The 12,316-nt window shown below is 46.6% G+C and overlaps 2 long non-coding RNA genes across 2 annotated transcripts in view; one reads left to right on the forward strand and one right to left on the reverse strand.

Annotated features, from left to right (window-relative positions):
* Positions 1-12,316, forward strand: part of LOC109264448 (uncharacterized) — a 107,983-nt gene that overhangs the window by 70,606 nt on the left and 25,061 nt on the right. The window contains exon 4 of the long non-coding RNA XR_002078727.2: positions 2,663-2,789. This is a non-coding gene — a long non-coding RNA (uncharacterized LOC109264448). The remainder of the gene's footprint in view (positions 1-2,662; positions 2,790-12,316) is intronic.
* Positions 306-8,646, reverse strand: LOC109264447 (uncharacterized). The gene is made up of 3 exons (XR_002078726.2): positions 8,117-8,646; positions 6,430-6,666; positions 306-2,101 (listed from the first exon to the last, which is right to left on the reverse strand). It is a non-coding gene; the product is annotated as an uncharacterized LOC109264447 (long non-coding RNA).

The following is a 12,316-nucleotide window of genomic DNA, read 5'->3' on the forward strand; positions in this document are numbered from 1 at the left end:
CACTGGGCCTGAGTTAGGGTGTTTGGGGCTGGTCTGACACCTTCCACATTGTTGGGAATCCCTAGATTAACAATTTCTCTCATCTTATTTCCCAGTTGTCTTGCTGAAATACTGGCCCTGGGTGCTTCTTAATCAGCTAGAATCAGACTCCAGGGGCTGGTGGGCTTCTTCTCACAGATATACATTCCTCTAGGGTCTTCTAAATCACTCGGCTACAAGGCTCGACTCCCTCCCCATGCCTGTGCCAAGGCCACTCTGGCACTGGCTTGTGTTCTCCGTTAGGTGCTCAAGTTGGTGCAGGGTGGGAGGGTGGGGGGACCCGGCTACTGCTAAGTCATAAAAGGACAACTACATGCAGATTAGAAAAAGGAGACTTTCTTCCAGGCAGATGCAGTCACACACTGGGGTGGATTTCAGGTTCCTCAGGAGCAAACTATGAGACTCAAGATTTGTGTATACTAGTCTTATTGGGGAGTGTTCTCAGGAACAACCGCTTAAGTGGGGGGAGGTAGGACTGGGCAGACATCTCTCAGCAGCCCCATGGGAAGCTCTGAAGCTGGGATGATTCTTCAAAAATGTCCTGCATTGAGGCAAGGATGGGGGTGCAGGGCTTTGTCATTTCAAATGACCAGGCATCAGGTCAGACATCACTCTGGGTAATGACGTGCCTCTCTTTGGCTGAGGTCAAGTCCTGGAGAGGGACTCCAGCTCTTAACAGCCAGTGCTCACAGCAGCTGGAGAAAGGAGTGCCTCCATTCGGAAGGAGGAGTTTAGGCAGCTTGGGTCCTGCACACCCACACCTGGAGGCCCTTCTGGGGTGGCTTGAGGCCAGGAGTTGAATGGGCCTGAGCTGTCCCATTGTTCTTCTGGGGCTGCGAGGAGTCTTACCTTTGGAGTTGGGGTGGACCCCTACTTAGCTATCAGCTGATGTTTATGCTTAACCTATAAGCTTCATGAGGGCTCGTCCATGTCTCACGGTATTCTCTGAATTTAACAGTTTGTGGCAAAATTTTTGTGGCAAAAATTAGTATTTGCTGATTGAATCTACAGTAGTAAAGACAAACTGTCACCCAAATGCATTAATATATAGCTGTGATGCACTTGACAAAGGGAAATACAGAGAATCTGATATAGGAGGGGTCAGGGAAGCTTCCCCAAAGAAATGACACTTGAGCTGAGAACCAAGGAATGGGTAAGAGTGACCCAGGCAAAGTTAGGTGGGGTGGGCTGCTTCCCAAGCCTTCCCCTGGAAAGGCATTCACTCTGCCTGCTGCTAAGCCTGTCTCTTGGGTGTAGACAAAGAGGACCTGAGAGGTCACACTCACTGAATTTCTCCTGTTATCTGCTGCGGAAATGTATCCTTTGTCCTTATCACAGCCTTATCTTGTGTAACATTGTTGTGTCAGAGAGCTTTTTTTGCCAGACCTCAGCTCAGCCACAGCGGGATGAATTTGCCTGTACCTGGCAGGTGCTCTCTGGAGTGCGAGATACAGACGAGATGTCCCAGCTGGAGGTGGTGATCACCCCGTACTGCCCACAGGGCGTCACACACGTGGATGCCACGTGTTGTAGAGGACCCAAGACTGGTAGCAACTGTGCTACACACATCTAAACCCCTGTTTCCTATTTCTCCTTCTCCCCATCCTGCCCGCGCCTTCGCCCCTGTCTCGGGTAGTCTCTAGATTGCTCACTGCGCAGGATTGTACGCGGCTTGTTTTTCCTCCACGCATGCGCACGTGTCCTCCTTTCTCTCCTGAGGACCACTCCACCCACAAAATCCAACGGAGGCCCCTCCCTGGAACTCTGCCTGGCAACTCCAGATCATACTAGGCTTACCCCTGTGTGGATTTCTACAGCCCTCAGCTGTAGATTCTTTAGGGCAGAGACTGTTTTAGAAACCCTGGGCATGACAGCATGCCTCCGTGCTAGCGAGCCAGGAGGTTGGGGAAAGGCTGGAGAAGTCAAACCCTGAAAGAAGATCCGGTATGTGCGTCCCTGCCACAGTGGTCTAGTTGGTGGCCGGCAGTGTCGACGGTGGGCTGGATGATATCTGGTGGTGTCTTGGCTAGGCACACTGTGAGGGTTGCCATAGGCCTGGCTTCTGCTGGTGGTGGCAGGACTTGGAGGGAGGGAGGGAAGGGGGGAGGAAGATGGAAAGTTCATGTTTATCACGCCTGGAACTTTGCCTGCCTTGTCCTTAATCAGTCCACAGCTAATTAGCCACCTCCTTCCAGCTCACCAGAGCACCATTAATCACCTCGTACAAAGCAGAGTCAGCTGGGCTTTCTGCTCGGGGGAATCCCGGGTGGGCCCTTCTTGCCTGGGGTACTGAGAGGGCCGAAGGAAGGCAGGAGCTCCTCTGGGAGGGTTCCTGGGGTTGTCCGGCAGGGGCCCTGGGGCCCAGTACCTCCTGGGAAGATTGTAGGAGGAAGCTTCAACATTCCAATTTTGTTCGAGGAGATAATGTCTGAGCTGCAGACCAGAGGCTCACTTCCCCAGACTCCCTTGCAGGGAGGGAAGGCATATGACACAGTTCAGACTAACAGGGCATAAGCTGAAACCTTCTAGGGCTCTAGGAAGGCTTTTGCTTTCCTGATAAAAGCCATTGGATGCTGCTCATGCTGTCCTTTCTTGCTCTTTCTCCTTTCTGCTTTGAATGCAGACTTGAAAGGCTGGAGCCACAGCAGCCATCAGCCTCCCCAAGGGAAAGACCAAGAGAACTGTAATAATATCAGCTATGAGCTGGCAAACCAAGGCCAGTAACCATCCAACGTCTGGAGTCCTGTCAGGTGAGAATGATGAAGCTCTAGCCCACTGTTGGTTGGTATTGTTACTTGCAGACTTGCAGCTGAACACCATTCTAACCAGGGGAACTCAGAGGGTGGAGGCCTGATTGCAGAGATGCCCATGGTACCGGGAGTAATCCAGACATTTCTGGGCCTCACTAGCCAGTGGGCATGAGTGAGGTTATAGTACCTAATGTCACTAGCTCCGTCCCACCTCCAGTCCTTCATCCTTGAAAGCCTCATTCTCTAACCCCTTTTAGTCACCTGTGTTATTAAGAAAGTATCTGGGTGTGACATTGATATATCAGTCATGTTAACTTTGTGTAATGGAGTTCCTAGTAAGGCAAAATTAGATTTTCCAGCAAATAAGTAATGCCTTTTTTCCTAGTTAAGGAACTCTGAGGTAAATAGGCAAACATATTGCTTTGGACGGGTGCCTGACTGGCTCAGTCAGAAGAGCATGTGGCTCTTGATCTTGGGGTCATGAGTTCGAGCCCCATGTTGGGTGTAGCGATTACTTAAATCAATACATGTAAAAAAATTGCTTTGGAAAAAGGGCGCAACAAGGAATACTGTGATTCTAAGAAGGTTTTGGTGTACAAAGGTGGGAGTATTTGTATATGGGCCAAATAGCCTCTTGGGAGGACTGGAGTAAAGACTCTGACTGACCCTTCCCTTTTGGGTTTCAGATTACTAGATTAATTTCTGATGACCTGAGTTGGGCTCCTCTGAGATCCTTTAGCAGGAAAAGATAGAAAGGACCCCCAGGGGAAACTCACCATCAGGAAATGGGGTATGTGAAGAGGTGAATCAAGCTAACATCAGAGCCTAGATGTTTTTTAGGGGGCGTGCTGGTGTCCACCTAGTAGGTGGCCAGGCAGAAACCCTTCTGACCCAGACACGCCTGCAGTGGTCATGCTGTGGGAACACAATGGCTGAAAATATGAGTGTGAAGTAAAAGAATTGCACCTTGGAGCCAAGTGTGGGGCCCATGTGTGCTGTGCGTGTCCAGGGGTTGGAGAAGCAAGGGCAGCACTGAGTTGTGGGTACGGTGTCAAAAACTGTACAGGACCTGTTTTCAACAGTGACCCCTTGTGGCAGCAGACTGCTATGACTCTTCAGTTCTGTCTGCCTGGCTTTTAGAGACAGGTGCTGATGTACTAAGGATCTCCAGTTCTTGGACAGTTACCAAAAGGTGAGAGGAGGAACACTCCGAGCTAGAGAGGTAGGGTAGCATAGTGGTTAGGAGGATGGACTCTGGCATCAGACAGCTGGGGGTCACGTTTCTGCTCTTATCTTGTGCACAAGTCTGGTTTCAAGTGCTGCTGACCTGTGCAGTCTCACAGGAGCCTTAAATAAGCCCCACACTTGACTTAATGCTTAGTGCCTTGAAAGTCTTAATAATTTTGAATAAGCCTCCCCACCCCCTGCCACCATGTTTTCATTTTGCACTGGGCCCTGCAAATATGTAGCCAGACCTGCTTGGGCAAATTACTTTACTTCCCTATGCCTCAGTTCCCCCATCTGTAAAATGGCTAAAAAAATTACCTGCCTCAGCTTTGTAAGCATTGAGTTATATACATAAAGTACTTAGAAAAGGATCTGGCATTGTAGTAAGCTCTAGGTGTTAGCCATTTTTTTTATTCCTATTAATTCAGGCAGATGAAGACTTGAGCAATTAATCTGCAAAATGCAGAGATGTAAGTATGTGTGGGCATCAGGTAGTGAAGCATATCAGATCGAGCACATGGGGGAACAATGTAAAGAGAGGAAAATGTGACCCCTGGACTTACTTCTTTCACAAGATGAGATGCCTCATCAAGCCCACATCCATCTGGGTCCACAGGGCTGACAGGGGAGGAGGATACCGAGGTCTGAGAAGGGTGGAGTCAAGGCTAAGCTCCCACTGCAAGGATGGCAGCAGAAGTTGGGCATGGCTCGGAGGGGCAGGCTGGGACATCTTCTGGATGGTGCCTGCTATCTCCCCACAGGGTCAGGCTGTGAGGCAGGCTGTCATCAATGCAGGCCCCATTTCCTGTCCTCTCAGATGTGACACACCATTAGGGAAGGGTGACCTGGTTCCAGCCTTCCCTCCAGCCTGGGGCCCATCATTGCATTTACAGGACCAGGTCAGAGGATATGAGGTTGTGGGGTGCTTTATTATTATGATTATTCTAAAGAAACTTACCTATTGACAAGTAACATATACACAAAAAGAAGAGCAATTATAAGTGCCCAGCTCAATGGATCCTCTCAAAGTGAACATACCCAGTTCAAGAAATAGGGCATCCCAGAAGTCCAGAAAGCAGTCAGTCACCCCCTCCTTCCCCAGTCAGCTAGGTAGCTACCCTGCATCGCAGTTTTTAAAACCATTAGGTTGCACTTTTCAGGGCACCTGGGTGGCTCAGTTGGTTAAAAGTCTGACTGTTGCTTTTGGCTGAGGTCATGATCTCCCAGTTGGTGAGTTCAAGCCCTATATTAGGCTCTGTGCTGACAGCATGAAGCCTGCTTGGGATTCTCTCTCTGCCCCTCCCCTGTGTGCATTCTCTCTCTCTCTCTCTCTCTCTCTCTCAAAAATAAATAAACTTTAAAAGAGGACATTAAAAAAAGATTTCACTTTTCAAAATTTTTTTTATTTTGAGAAATTTCCAATCTACAAAATAAATTGGAAAAATAGAATAGGAACACATGTATACTTACCTAGATATACTGATTGTTAACATTTTGCCTCATATTCTCTTGTCTTTCTGTCTTTTGTCCTCAGAATCTACATGTGTGATTTTCAGAACTATTTGAGAGTTATTTTCAAACATCTTGGCACTTTATCCCTAAATATTTAAGCACATGTCTCTTAAAAACTAGGACATTTATACAGTGTAATTATCACACTCAAGAAATTTAAATTACTATGCTACTATTATATAGTATATAGCTGATATCCATATCTCCCTAATTGTCCTAATAATTATAGATATATGTTTTTAAATCTATAATCTAAACCTGGAAAACATTTTGCATTTAGCTATATGTCTCCTTAGTTTTCTTTAATCTAGAACAGTTCCTTTATCTATCTATCTATCTATCTATCTATCTATATCTATCTTTTGGTCTTTCGTGACTGACATTTTTGAAGAGTACAGGCAAGTTTTCTAGAATGTCTCTGAATTTGGATTTGTCTGATTGTTTCCTCATGACTGAATATTGTTTGAACATTCTTGGCAAGAATGCTACATGAGTTTTATTATTGTGTATTTATTCTTTACAATTAATTTATTATTAATAATAGTGGCTGTAATTTATTGGGTGCCCATCATGTGATGTGGGGATTACTATGTCCATTTTATAGGCCAGGTCACTGAGGCAGAGAGTGGCCAAGTACTTTTCCCAAGGTCACATAGTGAGGGGAAGTGCCAGGATTTGGTCTGTCTCTACTGCCCATGCTCAAAATCTTTTTTTTTTTTTTAAACAACAACTGATAATCAGTTTAATAAAAAGTTTGACTTAAGCATCTGCAATGGTGACTTCAATCTTGACTCCTAGCTCAATACTGATAGAAGTAATCTGCTTTAACAATCTCAGAAGGACTGTGTAAATTAATGAGTCACTTGTGGATCCTCATCTGAAAACGATCTGAAGTCTTTACCATGAGTTTTTCTTGTGGTGATTCTCAGAGGCTTGGTGGACATTTGAACTTGTCCTTTCCCTTTAGATTCTTTCCTTTTGCACCTCTGATCAAGTCAGTACATACCTTCTCTAAAGATTTTATGTTGTGGCTGGTTAGAGTAATTTTCACTGGTGAATCCCCACCTCTGGTTCCATGATGTCTTCTGGATGTCTTTAAAAGCCATGGCTGCAGCGGGGCTTCCTGACTGACTTGTTCCTGGGAGAGAACAAACAGTGAACAGTCAGGAGCAGAAGTGGGGCACCCAGAGCTCCGCTTTAGCTGTGACCATGTCTTCCTCAAAAAGAGCACTCAGAATTGGTTCTGGCCACTGACTTGAGGCTGTGCCCTGGCTGTGCCAGAGGAGCCTGTCTGTGGCATCTCAGAGGAGCACGCACAGGGCCTCTTCCTTCATGGGAGCTGGTGCTGAGGTGGGCACCTCTGTCTGTGCAGGAGAGGTGAAAACATGTCAGACCCAGAGCTGATGGGCAAGTCAAAACTGCTAGTTAAATGGCTTTAAAGTAGTGGCCATTTATAAGTTAATGAAAGAGAAAATAGGCACATTATACATACAGATTTGTCCTTAATGAGGGGAAAAGGCGTTGTTTACTGATGTTCAGTTCTAATTATCCATGCACAAGGCTAGGTTTTTTCCAGCAGTGCAGCGTGCCCCCGCTCTCCTATCTTCTACCATGTTCCTTTAACCCCTTCAGTGCCCAGCTGGGTAGTGACTCATCCCTCAAAGCACCAGTTTCCAGTGCTGGCTGAGTAGCCAATTTCTGACTCAGTCTGCTGGGACTTTTGACCCTGAGAAAGGCCCGGCAGCTGTTTATGTCCTCTGCTGTCCGCAGCTGGGTGCCAGATGGGGGACAAGGCTGCCAGGGCCCTCAGGGCAACCACCCTTGGAAGAGGCAGAGCTCAGGGATGGCTGCTTTTCTGGGGTGGAGGCTTCTGGGTAGCAGGAAGGACCCAACAGATGAGGGAGATGGAAGGAAGGAGTTGCAAGCTGGGGACTCCCCAGGAGGTAAGGGCTTAGGAGCATCAGCCACCGATACCATCCCATATAGTTTCTCTGAAACTGTCAAGAAGGAAGGGGCTCCCTTGGGAAAGGTGAACAGTGGGGTATACCCCAAGCACACCTCTCACCATCGCTGAGGTCATGCCTGTTCATTTCTCACTTAGCATAAACACACCTGAGGTCACCTGGATAAACAGATAATGCCTCATCACCCTATAAGCTTCCCCCTGAGTCTCCATGTCCCAGCTGCTAGATGTTGCTTGTCCTCCATGGGGACATAAACTAGCAACACGGATGAGTGGGACACGCCTGACTATTGTCAAATGAGGTCACACAGCCCGTTCAGCTTGGGAAATCAGTGAGGAGAGAAGAAGGTGCAGGGGCTATACACTGGAGGCAGGGTGGAGGAGATGGCTAAATGGACCCCAACCACAATGCCCCCTCCAGGGGCACATTTGAGCTGTCTTTAGGAGCCTAGGCTGGGAAGGAATTTGGCTTTCCCTTGAACTTTCTGGGTGAGTTAAAGGTAGCAGTTCTAATTTGCTAATGCTCAGAGTACCTTCATCACTCTGCACTGGGCGGTGGGTGTCCAGGAAAATGTGCCTGGGGACTCCCCACAGGTTGTTGTATGGGTGGTGGCAAAAACATTACCTCCATGGGGCGCGTGTGTACCTCAGTTGGTTAAGAGTCCACCTTCGGCTCAGGTCATGATCTTGCGGTCTGTGGGTTCAAGCCTCACGTTGGGCTCTGTGCGGACAGCTCAGAGCCTGGAGCCTGCTTCGGATTCTATGTCTCCTTCTCTCTTTACCCCTCTCACACTTGAACTCTGTCTCTGTCTCTCAATAATAAATAAACATTAAAAAAAACAAAACAAAAACCATTACCTCCATGACCACTAGACAAGAATCCATGGAGTGACCCCACAACCTAATTTTGAGGGTTTGAGAAAAGGAGGTGCTTCATGATTGATTAAAAAGGAAGCTGAACAAAGCCAATAAATTTGAAAATTTAGATAAAATGGACAAAGTCCTAGAAAAAACACAAGGTATCAAAATTGACAAAAGAATAGAAAGCCTAAGTAATCTTATAACTATTAAAGAATATGAATGCTTCATTAAAGATCTCCTTACAGAGAAAATGCCAGGCTACAACTGCACTTCTTCCTTTGGCAGTTATTGGGCATTTGCTGCTATTAAAGCCACACATTTGATCTGTGTTCACCTTCTTATGCCTATTTTCAGCACTCTGCTGAGATAAGGAGTTATGCTGGAATCCTCTTTCCCATCCTTAACCCAGAAGAGATGTCATGCAGCATCCTTTCCATAAATACCTTCTATTTATTTGATGCTTTGAGTGGGAAGCCAGAAGAAATTTTATGAGAACATTAAGGGTCTCTGTGCTAAGCAAGTCACCTGTATTGATCTTATTTAATGTGCGTAAACATAATGCAAGAGAAACGTTATTATTCCCATCTGAGGTTCAGAGAAGTGGCCTGACTTTTCCAAGTCACAGAGTTAGTGAGAAGGGAGAAAGGAAGCTGGAGCCTAGGGTCATCTGACTCCAAAGTCTATTGCTCTCCTGCTGTGCCACACTGCTGCCCAGAACAAGCCTGCTCCTTCGTCAAGGAAAAGAAGATCATGACTGAACCCTCTCCCTACCCAGACTCCATCTCCAGCTGTCAACATTAAGGTCAGAATTCCATGTCCCTCCCATCCTGATTATATAATGCTCAGGAGTTTCTTCAGTTGGTGAATGACCCTCTTACATAGCAGCCCCCAGAACTGAACCTGGCATTGAAAGGCATGGTTGGCTATTCTGTTTGTCTATTGCCAGGTTAAAAATTATCCCAAACTTAGTGGTATAAAACAGCCATATATTATGCTTATAGACTCTTGGGGTCAGCAATTTGAATAGGGTACAGCATGGATGCCTTGTCTCTGCTCCCAATGTATGGTCTCATCTGGACCATCTGAAGGCTGCTGGTGACTCAGTAGCTGGGGGCTCCTTTGCTCATATGTCTGGTTGCTGGTGCTGGCTGTTAGCTTTTGGCTGTGACCTTAGCTGGGACTCTTGGCCAGAATATCTATATGTGACTTCTCTGTATAGCTTTGGCTTCCTCACAATATAGTAGCTAGATTCCTGTGTGAGAGAGCCAGGTGAAAGCCACATTGCCTTTTATGACTTAGTTTTGCTACTTGTACAGTATCACATTGGTGACATATCATTTGTTGAGGTAGCCACAAAGTCCTACCAACTTCAAGAGAGGAGAAGTAGACTCACCTTCTGGATGGGTGAGTGTTAAGGTTCTAGAAGAACAGGTGGGACTGGAAATATTACTGTGGCCATTTTTGGAAAATACAGCATGCCTCATGGGCCTAGCTCAGAGGAAGCTTTCCACACAAGAGGACTTGAGAGTAACACAACACCCTTCATTCAGTCAACACACAGTGGTTAAAGTATCTTCCACGTGCCACACACCGCCTCCCTGATGGGGTAGCTGCACACATTTTTAGCTCTATCCTCACTTAGGTCCTCCCCCTGAGGCCCTGAGACATTTGGTCAAGATGAGGGAACTTTGGGCTTAAATTCTCTCCAACCTTCTGGGAAACACTGTTCTGAGTCACTGTGTCTAGTGTTCAGAGAATAATTTCTTTCTCTGGGGGCAGCTATTAAATTGAAGTTTTATATTCCCACTCCTGAAAGAGCAGGTATATTGAACAACTGAACAGTTTCTGTTTAAAAAAAATTGTTTTAATGTTTATATTTGAGAGAGAGCATGCGCAGGGGAGGGGCAGAGAGAGAGGGAGACACAGAATTCGAAGCAGGCTCCAGGTTTTGGGCTGTCAGCACAGAGCTCTACAGGGGGCTCGAACACGAGACCATGACCTGAACCGAAGTTGGATGCTTAACCAACTGAGCCACCCAGATGCCCCAGTTTCTGTTTTTTGAAGAAAAGAAAAACACCCAACTTTTTTTTTTACTTATCTGTCAGCAGGAAAGAGGTTCCTGACCTTTGATGAGACTAAGAAGTAGGGTAATCTATTTGTGAATTGGCTCTCTGTGGTGTAGAGGAGGAAGCTGGGAGGGCTCCTCTGTCCCTTTAGCACAGGAGTGTGGCTAGTGTAACTGGCTCACTTGCTGTCACCCTGGCTAATGTAATGAGCTGGTCATGACAAGTTGAAGGATAGCCTGCATAATAATCACGATAATAACCAGTATGCATCATACTGTACAGTATGTATCAGCTGTGGGCTGAGCATTTTACACACCGTCCCATTTAATCCTCTTTTTTTTTTTATTATTTTTTTTAATGTTTATTTATTTTTGAGACAGAGAGAGACAGAGCATGAACGGGGGAGGGTCAGAGAGAGAGGGAGACACAGAATCGGAAGCAGGCTCCAGGCTCTGAGCCATCAGCCCAGAGCCCGACGCGGGGCTCGAACTCACGGACGCGAGATCGTGACCTGAGCTGAAGTCGGACGCTCAACCGACTGAGCCACCCAGGCGCCCCAATCCTCTTTTTAAAAAAGTGTATTTATTTATTTTGAGAGAGAGTGGGAAGGGAAGAGAGAGGGGGAGAGAGAGAGAGAGAGAGAGAGAGAGAGAGAGAGAGAGAGAGAGAATCCCAAGCAGGCTTCACACTGTCAGTGCAGAGCCCAGTGCAGGGCTTGAACTTACAAATCGTGAGATCATGACCTGGGCTGAAATCAAGAGTCAGATGCTCAACCAACTGAGCCATCCAGTTGCCCCTCCCCCCATTTAATCCTCAATGCTGTGAGGAAGGTACTAAAATTGTTTTCAAGGATGAGGAGACTACTTACTAAGGTTCAGAGAAGTTAAATAATTTGTCCAAAGGCACACAGCTAGGAAGTGATTGAATCCAGGGGTTCAAATGGACTCCAGGGACTGTTCTCTTAACATTGGGCTATGTTGTGCAGATACAGGCCTGGTAGCTTAAAGGGAGGGGCAAGAATCAGAGTATAACAGGCTCTGGATTTTGAGTCTCTCTTGGTTGGGTATCATAGACTCATTCTGCTTAGTCTTCTCATCTGTAAATGGGGATAATACCTACCAGAACAGGTTAAGTAAGGTGCCAGCATAGTATTCCAGACTCAGTGGGAACTCAGTGTATGGTTAGGGAGTCCCTTTCCCTTTCTCCTTCCTCCATAATTTGCCTTGGCCTCCCTTCCCAGAAGTAGGGGGATGGACAAGATGATTTTCTTAACTATAGCTGCTCTAAAATCCCTGGTTCTCTAAGCTCTTGCTGGATTTCAGGATTCCAGTCCCTCTCCACTGTGCTTTTCATTGGGAGAACTTTAAATGATTTTATAAAAACTGCAAATGTACAAGGTAATTGAGTCTTCTGTTTTATTACCCTGAGCTGCCTGGACCTTGCCTGGCCTCCTCCTCACTCACTGAGCCGCCAGAATAAAGTTGGAAGTGTTTGTGCTGGTAATATATAGGACTTAATTAACCTGGCCTTTTATAGCATTTCCAATGGAGGGTTGGAACAAACTTGAGGCAGCTTGAGAAAAGGGAAGGGGGGTGCCTGGGGTGGGAGTGTGTATGTATGTACAACATTCGATGTTGTGTTTTCTTTCCCCTCCTGTTCTTTTCCCTAGTACTTTAATCAGCACTTAATGACCCAGTCGAAAATCCATCATTCAGTCCCAGACACTGGTGGGAAGGGCTAGAGGGGAGGTGTGCCTTCTTTCCTTGTCTACAGTAGGCCATGGAATGGTCAGTGAGTCCAACCATACCAACTCCATTCCCAGAGACTCCCAGCAGAGGCTAATCCTGGTAGGAGACAGTGAATGGAATTAACTCTGGGTTGGCTAATACCATTCCCTA

This window comes from Panthera pardus, unplaced genomic scaffold (genome assembly GCF_024362965.1).
Source record: "Panthera pardus isolate Hobbes unplaced genomic scaffold, ASM2436296v1 HiC_scaffold_22, whole genome shotgun sequence".
NCBI classification, from domain to species: Eukaryota; Metazoa; Chordata; class Mammalia; order Carnivora; family Felidae; genus Panthera; species Panthera pardus.